Source organism: Dermacentor variabilis, chromosome 5, assembly GCF_050947875.1.
Source record: "Dermacentor variabilis isolate Ectoservices chromosome 5, ASM5094787v1, whole genome shotgun sequence".
Classification (NCBI taxonomy): Eukaryota; Metazoa; Arthropoda; class Arachnida; order Ixodida; family Ixodidae; genus Dermacentor; species Dermacentor variabilis.
The window spans coordinates 139,535,017-139,549,126 of record NC_134572.1 but is presented as its reverse complement, the minus strand read 5'-3'; the positions used below and the strand labels follow the sequence as shown (position 1 = coordinate 139,549,126).

At 46.4% G+C, this 14,110-nt stretch overlaps 1 protein-coding gene across 1 annotated transcript in view; it reads left to right on the top strand.

The window, feature by feature from the left end:
• LOC142583195 (roundabout homolog 1-like) overlaps window positions 1–14,110 on the top strand; it is a 187,070-nt gene that overhangs the window by 95,834 nt on the left and 77,126 nt on the right. The window lies entirely within an intron of this gene.

Genomic DNA, 14,110 nt, shown 5'->3' with positions numbered 1-14,110 from the left:
GTGCTTTATAATAAGATGCAGTGCTTTTCTAATGAAAACATGTGATAGTTCGTAGTGAGGTTATTTAAAAAAACAGTTCTGCTTAAAATTTAATTGAGCAAGCCTGTGCCATTATTCGGTGCTTATGTCTTTGTATTGGTATGGTTTTACTCCTTATCTTCCTTTTTACATTTAAAATGTGCAAATATTATTATGTAACCATTTCTCTTTAATGAAATAAATACTTTTCTTCTGACGTTTTGTCACAAATTTTACAATGATTTTGTTCGATTAGGTAACCTTAGACTAGTTGATTGTTATTCTGGTAGCTTAACTTACCATGCCTGTGGAATATTCAATGCAAGCACATGGTGAAAAATAAAGTAAATTATTGGGTATAAGCAGGTCACTGGCAGTAAATGGAGCATACATATATTTCAGGAAATAGTGCATGCTTATATATTGAACAGCACGCACAGCTACACATGCTGTTTTGTTCGTAAATGCTGAAACATTATTCGACGTGGAAGCACTTTGTTCTTTGCCTTTCAGTGCTACCTTTAAGTCGTGTGAAAGTACTAGTAGAAGCATCCCGTGGAGATAAATGACAGCTTTGATGAATATAGGTATAAAGTGTGTGCTTAAAACGGCAAAAAACTGCTTGACAGGCAAACGTGTGCTTCTGTAGTACTGCACTTGTTACCGTCGCCAATCTATGCATTGCTTGCGCTCTATTGCATTCAATATGAGCTACAACAACGAGCTATGGTGTCTTTCCCTCCTGGTCGAGCTGGTGTTGCGAAAATTTTTGACCAAGTGGAGCTTTTTAATTATTTCTGAAATGCATGTAACCATGCTTTTGGCTGTGTGCTGTTTCCACGGGGTTATAAGTACTGGTGCACCAAGGTGCGGGAGATCCTGTGTCCTTAGTGCAGCGCGCATTGTTATTGCGCTCTGCATCCTGCCGGCAGTGTACTATCACTGCAGAGGAAGATTACGAAAAGCATGGCGTGCGTGCCTTGCTGCAATGGCGAAACCTTAAATTGTTTGCCTGAAAGGGTCGCACATTATGCTACCACATGACGGACCAGAAGCGCAATATGACGACGCCTCACAGATTCTGGCTCATACTGAACAAGGTAGTACCATAGCTAAGGCTACGCAGCATTCACAACAGCTAGTCTGCCCATTAACTACATGGCTGCAGTGAACACTAAAATACTTGCAGGGATAACGCCCTTTTGGAAGGGTGTTGTCCATGCTGCACCCATATTGAAAGGGTGGTGTCTGTGTTACACCCCATATAGAAAGGGTGTTGTTTGTTTTACACCCATAGGCGAGGTGACGTCATATTAACACCCCTTCTGTTGTGGGGTGTTAATTTGCCCCCCTTTGCTTGGGGTGTAGCAATACACCCAAAAAGGGTGTCACCCATGGGACAAGTCATTTACACCCTTAAGGGTGTTAAAATTTTTAGAGTGTACGAAGTACAACGGCTTTCCACTCGGCTTTGTGCCCCTTTGAGAGAATGAAACGACCTTTATATATTATCGGCTATTACGTATGATCTTTTGCCTGCTCAAGTTTTCTGATTTGAATTCGGCAGTATGGATTCCTTTCCCTGAATACAAAGCCTGTTCTTCTGACTTCTAACGCGTTTGGTGTCTCTCAGATTCTTGTAACCGCCTGCAGAAAAAAATGGGCAGATACAACGCACTATTTTCAATCGGCTTTACACGAAGAATTTTGAAAGGAACTGGCTAGGCACCATCGTTTGGGGTTCCGCAAGCGTTACCAGATTGCCCAATGAGTTTGTGCATATGCCGTACTTGTGTGTGTGACGCGAGTACAGTGAACAAGAATTAACGTGAGAGCGCGTGCGCGTAACAACAGTAGCAAGACGACGACGGTGGTAACGACGCCTGAATGATTTCTGCGAACAATCGAATTCATGAGAAGAAGCGGCTCGGAGGTGCCAGATGGGAATGAAACGCAGAAACTAAATTCTGACACACGACAACACGTGATGTCACTTCGCGCATACAAACGGGTGAACTTATGGCGAAACTGTAGCACAAACCGAAGTCCGTGCCCTGATATAGCCATTCGGACGAGTAACGTGGTGCAGCTTCTGGCCTTGGCCAAGCCGTGGTGACGCTGGCATAGTGGTATTCTATGCAGCGTTGTTGTACTCGGACACTACGTGCACCAGGAAAGAGCAGGTCTCGGATGTTTGATTGTACGGTCTGGTAACGAAAGTCCGATACGAGCTTCCTGAGAAATGAGGACACGGTTCGTTGCTCTCTGGGTTTGGATGATCAAAACTCTACTTTCAAACCACAGTTTGAACGGATGCACCCACAATCCAGCGCTTCACTGCCGAGATTTCGGGATCCTTTTACCCGCGCCACTTTGCGCGAGCGCAGGTAGCACGCGTTAATCGGAGAGGAGAATCGGATCACGAAACTGGAATGACGATTCAGTGTCCATCATGGCATCTCAAAGACGAGCACGAGCATACAGCCATCGGCCCAAGTTTGTCGGCAACTTGGTCCACTGGTTCAGCATAAGTTTTTGGCATGGTAATAATGTCATACTACGCATGCATGCCGTTGAATTTATGTAATTCTCGTCATGCATGTCATGAGATTATTGGGAATCATGTCAGTAGCTTGACATGCAGACATGCCATGATATGCATTCGTGGCAGTCATGCCAGTTATGTCATGACATGTCGTTCACGCCACGCATGAACGTCCATGACACGCATATTCAGATTTATTCAATTTAAAGAAACCTTTGCCATCGCATTGAATCCATGAATGTCTTGTCATTTCATTTGTGAACATTTACGTGATGACGTGCATGTCACGCCATCTATGTCATGGTCCAGTTCTTAACAAGTTATGTTTCAGGATATGCATGACGAGTGAAATGACATACTGAGATAAATGAGAAATGACTGAGACAGTACACAGGGGGCAGGCAAAACGGTTCCATTCAAAATGGATCATTCAAAACGGTGGCAAATGAGCACTGCGAGGCCGCCGAGATCAACGATGGCAAACCGAGCTAGCCACGAGCCCGTTGTCTGGCGCTAGCGTTAGAGGCCCGAGGCTCCCGAGCCAAACTGGCTTACGTGCTCCGTTGTCTCAAGCAGCAAAGGAGCATCAGATGCAGGCACTCTCGGTACGCTCGCCGGCTTGCATGCATACATTACAGAACTCCAGAAGGCCGGGGGCACGCAGCCGAGTGAAACGAGATTAAACCGAGGGCGAACAAAACGGCGAAGCACTCACTGTAAGCGACACACTTAAAGGCGCATTGTTTTAGTGGACGCTAGCGAGCACAGATGTCACAATTTAGAAGCGGGCGTCGTCATCTAACGGCCACGCGGAGCTCCACTGTTTCAGGCACCGGAAATCACAACTCCATTCCCCTCAGTTCGTTGACTTCTGTGATGTTGTGGGGACTTCTAAGCAGCTTTTCTTGCGAGCCTATTGCAAGCCGGGATTATGGCAAGAGACGCTCGCGACGTGTTAAAACTGCGTCCGCCGTCTCTTTAGGAAGCATTATAGTACATGAGCTTCAGAACATGGAGCTCGAAATGATACTCGCCGAAAAACTACTGCAAACTTGGTTTTGTTGCGAAAGAAAAGACGATTTTTTTTTGCTGCTCTTAGGTCACAGGCGCTATGAGATGAGTTAAAACAGAAAAAAGTAGATTGCTAGATTACGCTGTGTTAAAATGCTGCTAGCTCATACAGGCTAGGTGACCATTGATCGCAACCCCGATCCAAAGGGGATGTCATTAGAACTCAACATAGGAGCCTTTTCCAACATTTAGTTTCTATGCACTCCCGCTGCAGTTTGTGAGTGTAAGTGCCGGCTTCCTACTAGTACTCCGCGCAGGCCATATAGCAGTACACTTCATAGCGTTTCCTTGAAATGAGTGGTCTTTGCTTCGTGTAATGCATCATTGTACACGTACACTTTTATTGCCCGCAGCTTGAAGTAACGACAGGTGCAGAGTTTTCTCTGAGTTATGCAATAACCTTCTTTTCTTGTACTGGAGATGCAATGTTAGTTGCTTGCCGGTTATGGCGTCACCGGTAGGCAATAGTAGGGTAAATCACCACTTTCGTGATAAAAAAAGTAAATATATTCATACAGTGTGAGAAAGCTCGCATAATGAGCGTTTATTTAACACTGCGTTTTCTTTTCTTTTTCCCCTTTTGTACATTTTTAGAAAGTGATAGGCGTGGATAAACTGATGCGGACTTCCATTTCTTCGTTCACCTACGGCTCGGGAACCAATCTGAGCAACGTAGAGTGACAGCAGGAACATCCGCGGAGTTCAAAGCGAACTCAAGAGATTGAAGAATTTCAGAGATTGAAGAAGAGGTCAAAGAAATCTGGTGGAAAACGAAATTTATTCGGTTCCACAACGCGAAGCGGCGAAGAGGTGTCTGAGACACGGAGAAATGGAACAGCCGGCAAAATAAAGAGAAATCAATAAATGCGCTTTGTCGTTTCATTCACCGTACTGAAGCCAGTAGACCTAGCATCCGCAAAACAACCGCGCATTTTCCTTCTCTACTGCGCTTTATTTTAACCTTTCTTTACAGCTGAGTCGGGAATGGTGAGGGTCATATAAATACAAAAACACTACCATTCCAAAGATTACTTATCTTCGCGCTTATGCGCTTATAAAGCAGGACATCAGATGTCAGGTAAGAACCCGGATAGCCATGCCACGCACCTCGTTAAGGACGTTTATCCACCCAGTCGCACTCTTCACCATCCGCACGCTTATATAAGCGCTCTACGCAGGCGCCCAGGCTCTGAGACCATCCCAGGAAGGGAGAGGTGGCCAAGCATAAACCCTCGGCAGACGGCAAGGCGGCTTCTTAATCGAACCTGTCAACACCGTCATAGCTCACACAGACTTAGAGGGCTCCGACCTATCCACGGTTCCTTGTTTCTTGTTTTTTTTTTCTGTCTTCCTTGGTCTTCACGTCCGACAAAAGAGGAGCCTTACGCCGCTAGTGTCGTCGTACCAGAGGCCTATGGATAGAGCCACGCAGACCCACGCTTCCTATCGACCACGACATGGAACTCGACGGCTCGACGCCCGAGCGCACGGGCATTGGCGAAACACGTGAGCGCTAGCGCTATCTTTCTTTCTTCCTTCACCTTTCCGCCTCCCTTTCTTTCTCTTTGTTTGCTGCTTTCTCTGTATTTCACTAATTTGGTGAAGCATTACGTTGTAAGCAAGCTCCTGCCTTGGGTCACACGATATATTCACGACCCCAAATAGCCTTCATGTCACTTCATTTTGGTTTGATTCAACGTTGCTGGTGCTTGACAGCTGCAGTACAAAATTCCAATAGGCGACCATGGCATAAAATAAATAAATAAATAAATAAATAAATAAATAAATAAATAAATAAATAAATAAATAAATAAATAGTTTTCAACGTCAGGGATCCTTCCTGATTAGCGGCTGTTGAGCTACCTTTAAATGTCGTGATAGGCAGTGCACGGCCATCAGGTAGATCCTGCTATAGTTGGACTCGGCTACCAGATGCCAAGAGGTTTGCAAAGTATAAAAAACAAGTTTAAGGTATAAGGTTCCGAAGATAGCGGCATAAAAAAAACGCGACATCCAAGGTACCTATTCTCGATGTTTCAAGACTGTGAAGAGCACGAAGCGACACTGTCAATTACCATGTCTTCTTCATTTGCGAACTTTTTTTCCTAAGCCTCGGTTTCGATTATTTCGTACCTGGTCGGTATAGCACATTGAATTCTACAAAGCAATTTGGAGGCGTGGCCCTGCGCGCCCCTTTCGTACGACTCACATGTGACATGGTTGTGGCCGGCCAGAACCGGTGAAAAATATATTAACACCACAAGTTTATCGATCCGAAATTGGGTATAAATCACGCTTCACTTCTAACACGTGATTAATTTTGTAAGCCACTTCGCTTATTAGTAAACCGATAAAGAAAAAAAACACTTGTTTTCTAAATTAAATTCAGGTGCTTAACGCACGCCTGAACCTCTGTGAGGGACGTTATAGTGGAAGACTCCAGAATAATTTCAAACCAACAGCGGTTATTTCACGTCCACCCATAGCATGGACGTAAGCGTTTTATGCATTCCACCATTATCGAAATGCGGCCTGCGCGGCCTGCAACCGAAGCCGCGACCTAGTATTCTGCATCAGAACGCCACACCCACTGAGCTACCGCGGTGACCAGTTTCTTTTTACCTAGGCGCAATACAGGGTGATAATCAGGAGAGGCTACGGTCGTTTTCTCTTCTTCAGGTAAGCTTTGCAGGCTTTCATTTCTGGCACAAGTAGTCATGAATAGCGAAAATAAAATGGCATCTGCAAAGAACGAAAGAAAGAAAGAAAGAAAGAAAGAAAGAAAGAAAGGAAGAAAGAAAGAAAGAAAGAAAGAAAGAGAACGAAGATGTGCTGACAGCCATTTATTGAAAGGCTGATCTTTTGTGAAGCGTCTACAGGAGGTGCTCCGAGAACTAAAGTAACCGCAACAAGGAGGCTGGAAGGAAAAAAAAAACTAGTATTCGGAGCTTTTTCGCAGCAGCCGACGTTAATGCTAACATCGCACAAGATGTCACCCGAAATGTGTCAGCATCGGCTTTTTTCAAGCGACGCCTGGACCTGCCTCCGAGTTGCTGACGCGAAGGGGAAAAGAAACCCAAAAGCAAGGTTCTCATAATCGAGGGAACTATCTCACGCCGTTATGTCGATATACATATCTTTGTTCCGTGTGGTGGAGGCGAGACATTATTTTCTCCATACACCGCACACATTGACACCTGCCACCCAGGTGATATCGTCCGAAGGAGAAGCAAGAAGGAAAGCCTAGCAACGTCGATAAAAGAGATGCCTGTCCAACACGTCATGCTTAGAGAAAGAGAAGAAAGTACAAGAAAACCCTGAGCCATTCAACAGGCAATTCTGCGCTATTCAATGCTATTTCAATAACTATTAGGAAATTTATGCTCCATAATAATTTCGAATAATCCACCCATCTCTTGGCCAATCCCCCACCGTGGGTAGGAGCCACACGCATCACAGGCCACAACAACAACAACAACAACAACAACTATGTAAAGCCGGATGACCAGCGAAGCTGTTCAGCACACGACAGCGGTGACATAGAATTTTGAACAAAGGTACGAACACATTTACTGTGCTGATAGGTGGCCGTCGCTACGATAGGTAAACGTGCACATTCTCGTGTCACCTCCATTATTAAATGCGTAAGAATTTCTGTGCCTACCCAACGAGAAATGTGTCGGTCACTTAAGACAATGAGTGGCTCATACCCCCGTATGCAAGTAATAAAAATTATCTACCTGAGAGACTAGAAATCCTGAAAATGGGGTCTATTGATAACTAATCTATTGAAAAGGCATATCCGAGTGATGAAGCATCTAAGATCTTGCATAGATACAAGCTATTTTGCATGAAATTCGCGAGCTGAGTTTTTGCAAACGCACATTTGTTGATGAATACGAAAGATCCACGGAACCCTAGCCCATAAAGAGCTTCGCTTTAAAAAAATATATACAATGTAATATAAAGCACAAAATGGATCAGACTGGCCTCTGCTGTATAGCCGCAATAACATCGTGTTTTACCACCTCGAGCTGAGAGCCGTTCCGGCACCTATAGTAAAATTGGAGATCCCGAAAGAGTGAATAGCTATTGTCTTCAATAACATGATCCTATATGTACGGTGAAGCAGTTTCTGTAAAGTGATCTACGATTATTTTTAACATTTGCTTCTGTCCAGGGATAACAAGGGTTCTTAAGGAATATAAAATGAGGGACTTTTGACATGGAGAGATGATGCCTCAAGGGCAAAATTTTCTCGAGGCCAATAACCACTACTACATGACAGGACCCATGACTAACGCAAAAACCAGCTAATAAAAAGTACACATTCGTTAACGTTTGTAATGGTTATTCCACGATTCGCTAAGCTAGTCTCATTGATATAGTTATTAGACTCTGCGGCATGATGAGGTTCAAGCGATACACCCCTCGTTGAAGGCACGCTATTCGCGCCTTCAATTAATTGCTGGCTACCTAGCGGCCGCGCACAGAAACAACTGATGCAGGTGGAAATTTCAAGCGAAAGAGGGTGTTCTATCACGGCATGTAGTTTTCAAATCGTCGTGTTGACACCGTGTAATGAAAAAAATGTAGATGTCGAGAGACATTTGTTGTGTGCAATTATACGTGTGATAGCGCCGGAAAAACAGCAATGTATGATTTCATCGCTTCCATAAAGAAGTAGCCGACGCGCATCGGAGATCGACTTGGTTAAGAAATTCCTCATTGGGAAAAGGTGACTGACACTATACTCGTATCGAAACACTGCACTCAGGTCGATTTATTTATTTCCTGGGGAGCAGACCATTGCTTTCGTTTTTCCAATCGCGGAGTGAACTTTGTTCAGGCAGGCGCTTCGATGAATTATAGCGATGTACGCTTAAGCTTCATTTGGTTCTTGTTCGTTTACATTTTTCTGCCGGAGCGTTAGCGTTAATAATGCTTTAAGCAGCAGGAATATTCTCGCTAATGTACTTTTGCCCGCAGCCACGGTAGCCGGAAGGATAAATGGCTCGGAAGGTCTGAAGTTGATCATAACAGAAGTTATGCCGCGAAGCGACATATCGTTTTCATAACATGCTTTAGGTTAGGCATACAAACAGAAGAAGCTGTTTTCGAATTAAACGCATTGAGTTGCAAGTTTATTTACTGGCATGAAATTTAGAAGCAACTGCAAACAGCGCTCGTTCCAGCTTTGGAGCTTTTGACCTGGTCACAGCGCCGCTAGTTTGCTTTTTTGACACAGTGCGCACGGTTAAATTCCATTACAATTGTTTCAATTCGTTTTCAAATCATGCACTTAAACTAATACAACTGACTTTGCCAAAAGAAAACCCCATCTAACTTCAGGAAAAGCGACAACGCAGCTGGCGCTTACAAGAGCCGTAGCTCCAATTTATCATATCGAAAAATGGCCCTGAAGCGGCCGTGGAGAAGGGCAGTCATCGACACAGGCACAACCCAGGTGGCACCCTTCACCTTCATAGGCAACGCGATGCGAGAGAAAGACAAATAGCTCTGCGTCCCCGACAGGATTTTTGGCGCATCTTCCAAATCTGGTATCTGAGAGAACGAGGGGTTATGGACGCATTACCTGTCAAGCGCGTGTTATGAATTTTGCGTGCGTGCAGTCAGCGAGCAAGTGCGAACGCCAGCTCACTAAATACTGCGCCGCATAGTTCAAGCTTTAGCGTTGACAGAAGTCTACCTAGATTTCCGGTTCTGTTCATAAAGCTCGTCAGATGTAGCTCATCACATCACTGAGCCTATACAACGCATACTTAGGTTGACAGGTTGTGATAGGCAAGTTTGTTAAGACTAAGGCGTTGGTCAATCGCAATTGTTTGCGAATTGCGAGTGCGTGTGCCGCTTGTGTCACTGTGTGTGCAGTTTGCTGTAAGTGTACACGTGACATGCCCAATGTGTGCGAGTTGGTCACTGCGTGCGACACTCGTATGCAGCACACCTGCTGGCGCTGTTCTGTCTTGTGCTTGAGCGTTTCAACTCCCGAGCATTATAGCGTAGCACGTTTAACAGACTGAACGGCGCATTTCATTATAAGTACAATTAATAAGAAGTGCGCAGCGAAGTTGTTTATGAGACGCAGAGTATCAGTGTTCATTCACCTGCAGTGCACGCAATCCGACGTGGCTGCTGTGACGAGGAGAGAGAAATCACGAATAAGCGCTTTCCTTAATCATAAGTGTTCAACAGGTTTTTTGGACGAAGGTATCCAACTGATAGTAGCCGTCGTGGTTGCTCTGTGGCTTTGGCGTTGCGCCGCTAAGCACAAGGTCACGGGTTCAAAGTCCGGCCGTGGCGGCCGCATTTCCAGGGCGGCGGAATGCAAGTACACCCTGCTATCCTGTATTTCGGGCTCGTTCGAGAACTTCAGGTCGTCGAAATTAATCCGGAGTCTCCTGCAAAGTCGCGCCGCATAATCAGATCGTGGTTTCGGCACGTAAAGCCCCGGAATTTAACAAATGACAGTATATATATATATATATATATATATATATATATATATATATATATATATATATATATATATATATATATATATATATATATATATATATATATATATAAAGTTACAACTTGTGACGTAACTTACTGCGGACTGTGTGTTTGGTTGTCCCGATTTATTTTACGGAACACAAGAACAAATATTTCAAAATCATCAAACCATGGGCTCGGTATGCGTAATATGCTAGATAAAATTTGAAGCCATAGGTTAATTCAACTTCCATGTATGAGGTTTCTGAATTGCATACAGCGTTAGCAAAGAAAAGAAGAGGGGTGACGACGGTTTTTAATAAAAGTACACAGAAGCTTTAGCTTGTTTGGATCCCACCGATGAGCATCGGTTGTTGGGAACTCGGCGCTGACGCCCGTGGTTGTACCTGGGTCGCAAGCCCCAAGGGTAGCGTTGGCCTGGCGGCCTGGGGTACAACTGGAAGCATCTGAAGGTCCCGGCAAAGCATGAGTCGACTGGTAACAACAAAACAACTTGTTTATTTTAACATCGCAAAGAGTTGGCGGTCAGGTTGACCGAAGTAGAGAGACGGGAGAGCACTTTACTCAACAGAAGAAATCGGAGCCCTCCTTTTTGGCGTCCGGGGGCAGCTGTTTTTATACTCTCGCAGTTGAGGGCAAGAAGGAACCCCTCAATAGACGAGCACGTGAATGTACAATGGGCTAATGGTGACGCACACTGTCGTAGCGCTGCCGGTCGGGCACAATGACTGGAATGAGAGGGTGATCCCTGCTTTCGCATCGCCCGGTTTGGGCACAATGGCACATACACTCACACACGCACATGAAGACACGTGGCATCGGATCATGCCTGGAAACGCCTGGAAACACCTGGCGGGGAGCGTTGCGGCGACGACGAACGGGCCAAAATGTCTGCCGCCCCGCCGCAGTCGCGCCGGCAAAACCGCGTGTCGCAGGCGAAACGCAACAGACCGCCCCGCCGGGGGAAGGAGATCCCGATGGACAGGGGACTGCATCCGCTGTCCGGAGGGATGTCGCTTGATGATGCTCATAACCGAAGTCGGGCGTCCCTCGACGTTTCTTGAGCGCAGCGCACAGAGAAGGCCTCGTTCTCTCGTTCAGGTTCGCACGGGACACTGCAAAGTGACTTCGGGAGAGTTCACATTTTTGTTCTCGTTCCCGGCAAGCGTTAGAACTACGCTGAAACTCAACCGCTCAGTCAGCAAGCACGGCACAACCCTCACTAAGCCCTGCCAGGCTCTTTCCCCTTTTTATACCACTGCCTAGTTCCTTACAGTAGTCTAGCATCACTCAGAACGCGTCCACAAATTGGAAAATTGCACTAGAAAGCATATCATCACTTTGAAACACTAAACAAAAGCAATATGTTAAAAAAAAATCCTGCCTCAGGAAGAAAAACATCAGTAACCAACAATTTTGAGGCTGATTCCTACGTTAGGGGCTTCGACTTAAGCCATCGGCGTTACCGTTGAGACTCCCCTTTTTGTAACGCACCTCAAAGGAATATTGTTGTAAAGCGAGGCTCCAGCGCAGGAGGCGGCCATTTTTGGGAGAGATGGTCTGCAGCCATTGGAGAGGGCAGTGATCCGTCTCAATAATAAACCTCGAGCCGGCTAGATAGCATGACAATTTCTGAACGGCCCACACGAGACATGCACACTCTTTCTCGGTGGCGCTATACGCCTGCTCACGACTGGTCAGCTTACGACTAGCATACAGGACGGGGTGTTCTACTTCTCCATTTTCCCGTTGGCACAGTACAACGCCCATGCCTCGCTCACTAGCATCGCATTGAACAACGAACCCTTTTGTATAGTCTGGCGATCGTAGCACAGGCTGGCTTGTTAGGGCACTCTTTAGGGCGCTAAAAGCTCTTTCCTTTGTCTCGTCCCAGACGACTGTTTGAGGCTCTGACTTTCGTAGAGCATCCGTCAGGGGAGCCGCGATATCAGAGTACCTGGGGATGTACCTCTGATAGTAGCCGGCGACACCTAAGAACGACCGAATATCGGTCTTTGTGCGCGGTTGCGGAAAGTCTCGCACAGCGGCCACTTTTATTTCAGAGGGGCGGCGACGACCCTGACCAATCACGTGACCGAGGTAGACAACCTCGGCCTGTGCTAACTGGCACTTAGGAGCCTTGACTGTCAAGCCCGCTTCGCGCAGGCGGGTTAGCACTGCCCGCAAGTGTGCCATATGCTCAGACCAGGATGCGGAGAATATCGCTACGTCGTCTAGATACGGTAAAGCGAATTCTTGCTGTCCCCGCAACACTTTATCCATGAGGCTTGAAAAATAGTATGGCGCGTTCTTCAAACCAAAACTCAACACTTTAGGACGGAATGTTCCCATTGGTGAAATGAACGCCGCATACCTACTAGCCTCTTCTGTAAGTGGAACCTGCCAATAACCCCTGACAAGATCTAGGGTGGAAATAAACTGAGCGCTACTAACTTTCTCAAGGCGCTCCTCGATGTTAGGGATCGGATAAATTTGATCCTTAGTGATGGAATTAAGCCTGCGGTAGTCGACGCAAGGACGAGGTTCCTTGCCCGGTACCTCAACTAGAATCAAAGGGGAGGTATAATCACTCTCACCTGCCTCAATAACACCGAGCTGTAGCATTTTCTTTACCTCCGCCTCCATAATATCGCTCTGGCGGGGTGACACCCGATACGCCTTGGATCGTACTGGCTCTGGGGAGGTAAGTTCTATGTTATGAGTAAGTACAGAAGTCCTACCAGGCCTCTCAGAGAACAGACCTTGAAACTCTTGTAAGAGCTGGTGTAGTTCGGTTTTCTGCTCGGGCGACAGCGGTGCTTTACTGATAAGGTCACTAATGACTTGACCGGTGTCTTCCCTGTTCGTCACTGAGCCTAGTCCCGGAAGCTCGACCGGAAGCTCTTCAGGAACGTTTACCATCATGCACACCACTGCTTCCCTTTGTCTATAAGGTTTGAGCAGATTACAGTGGTAAACTTGCTGTGCTTTCCGCTTTCCTGGCAGACTTACCACGTAGTTAACGTCCGACAGTTTCTGAACAATTCGTGCTGGGCCCTCCCACTGCACGTCTAGTTTGTTGTTTAGCGATGTGCGCAATATCATGACCTCATCGCCCACCTCAAAACGACGGGCCCTGGCGTCCGATCATAATAAACCTTGGCCCTCTGCTGGGCCTTTGTCATTGCTTCACCTGACAACTCCTGTGCCCTTCTTAAGCGTTCGAGGAGCTTAAGCACGTACTCCACCACGACTGGGTCGTCGCCCCTACCTTCCCACGATTCTCGAAGCATGCGAAGCGGAGATCGAAGCGAGCGACCGTACACCAGTTCAGCTGGTGAAAACCCCGTAGCCGCATGCGGCGCGGTCCTTAAAGCAAACATCACCCCAGGCAGACACAGCTCCCAGTCAGTTTGATGTTCAAAACACAAGGCTCTCAACACGCGCTTCATGACGGAGTGGAGCTTCTCAACGGAATTCGACTGTGGGTGGTACACTGAGCTGTGTAACAGCTTTACCCCACACCTGTCGAGAAAAGTTGTCGTCAAAGCGCTAGTAAACACTGTGCGCTGATCTGATTGGATTTCCGCAGGGAAACCAACTCGCGCAAATATGGACAGTAGTGCATTAACTATCTCAACTGAGCTGAGTTCTTTAAGCGGCACTGCTTCAGGGAACTTTGTCGCTGGGCAGATCACAGTCAAAATGTGTCTGTACCCCGTGGCTGTTACCGGCAGAGGTCCCACTGTATCAATAACGAGCCGTCTAAAAGGCTCCGTAATGATAGGTACCAATTTCAACGGCGCCCTCGATTTGTCCCCTGGTTTGCCCACCCGCTGACAGGTGTCACATGACCTTACGAAATGGTCTGCGTCCCGAAAACATCCTGGCCAATAGTACTCTTGCAAGAGACGGTCCTTAGTTTTCTTAACTCCAAGGTGTCCGGACCACGAACCC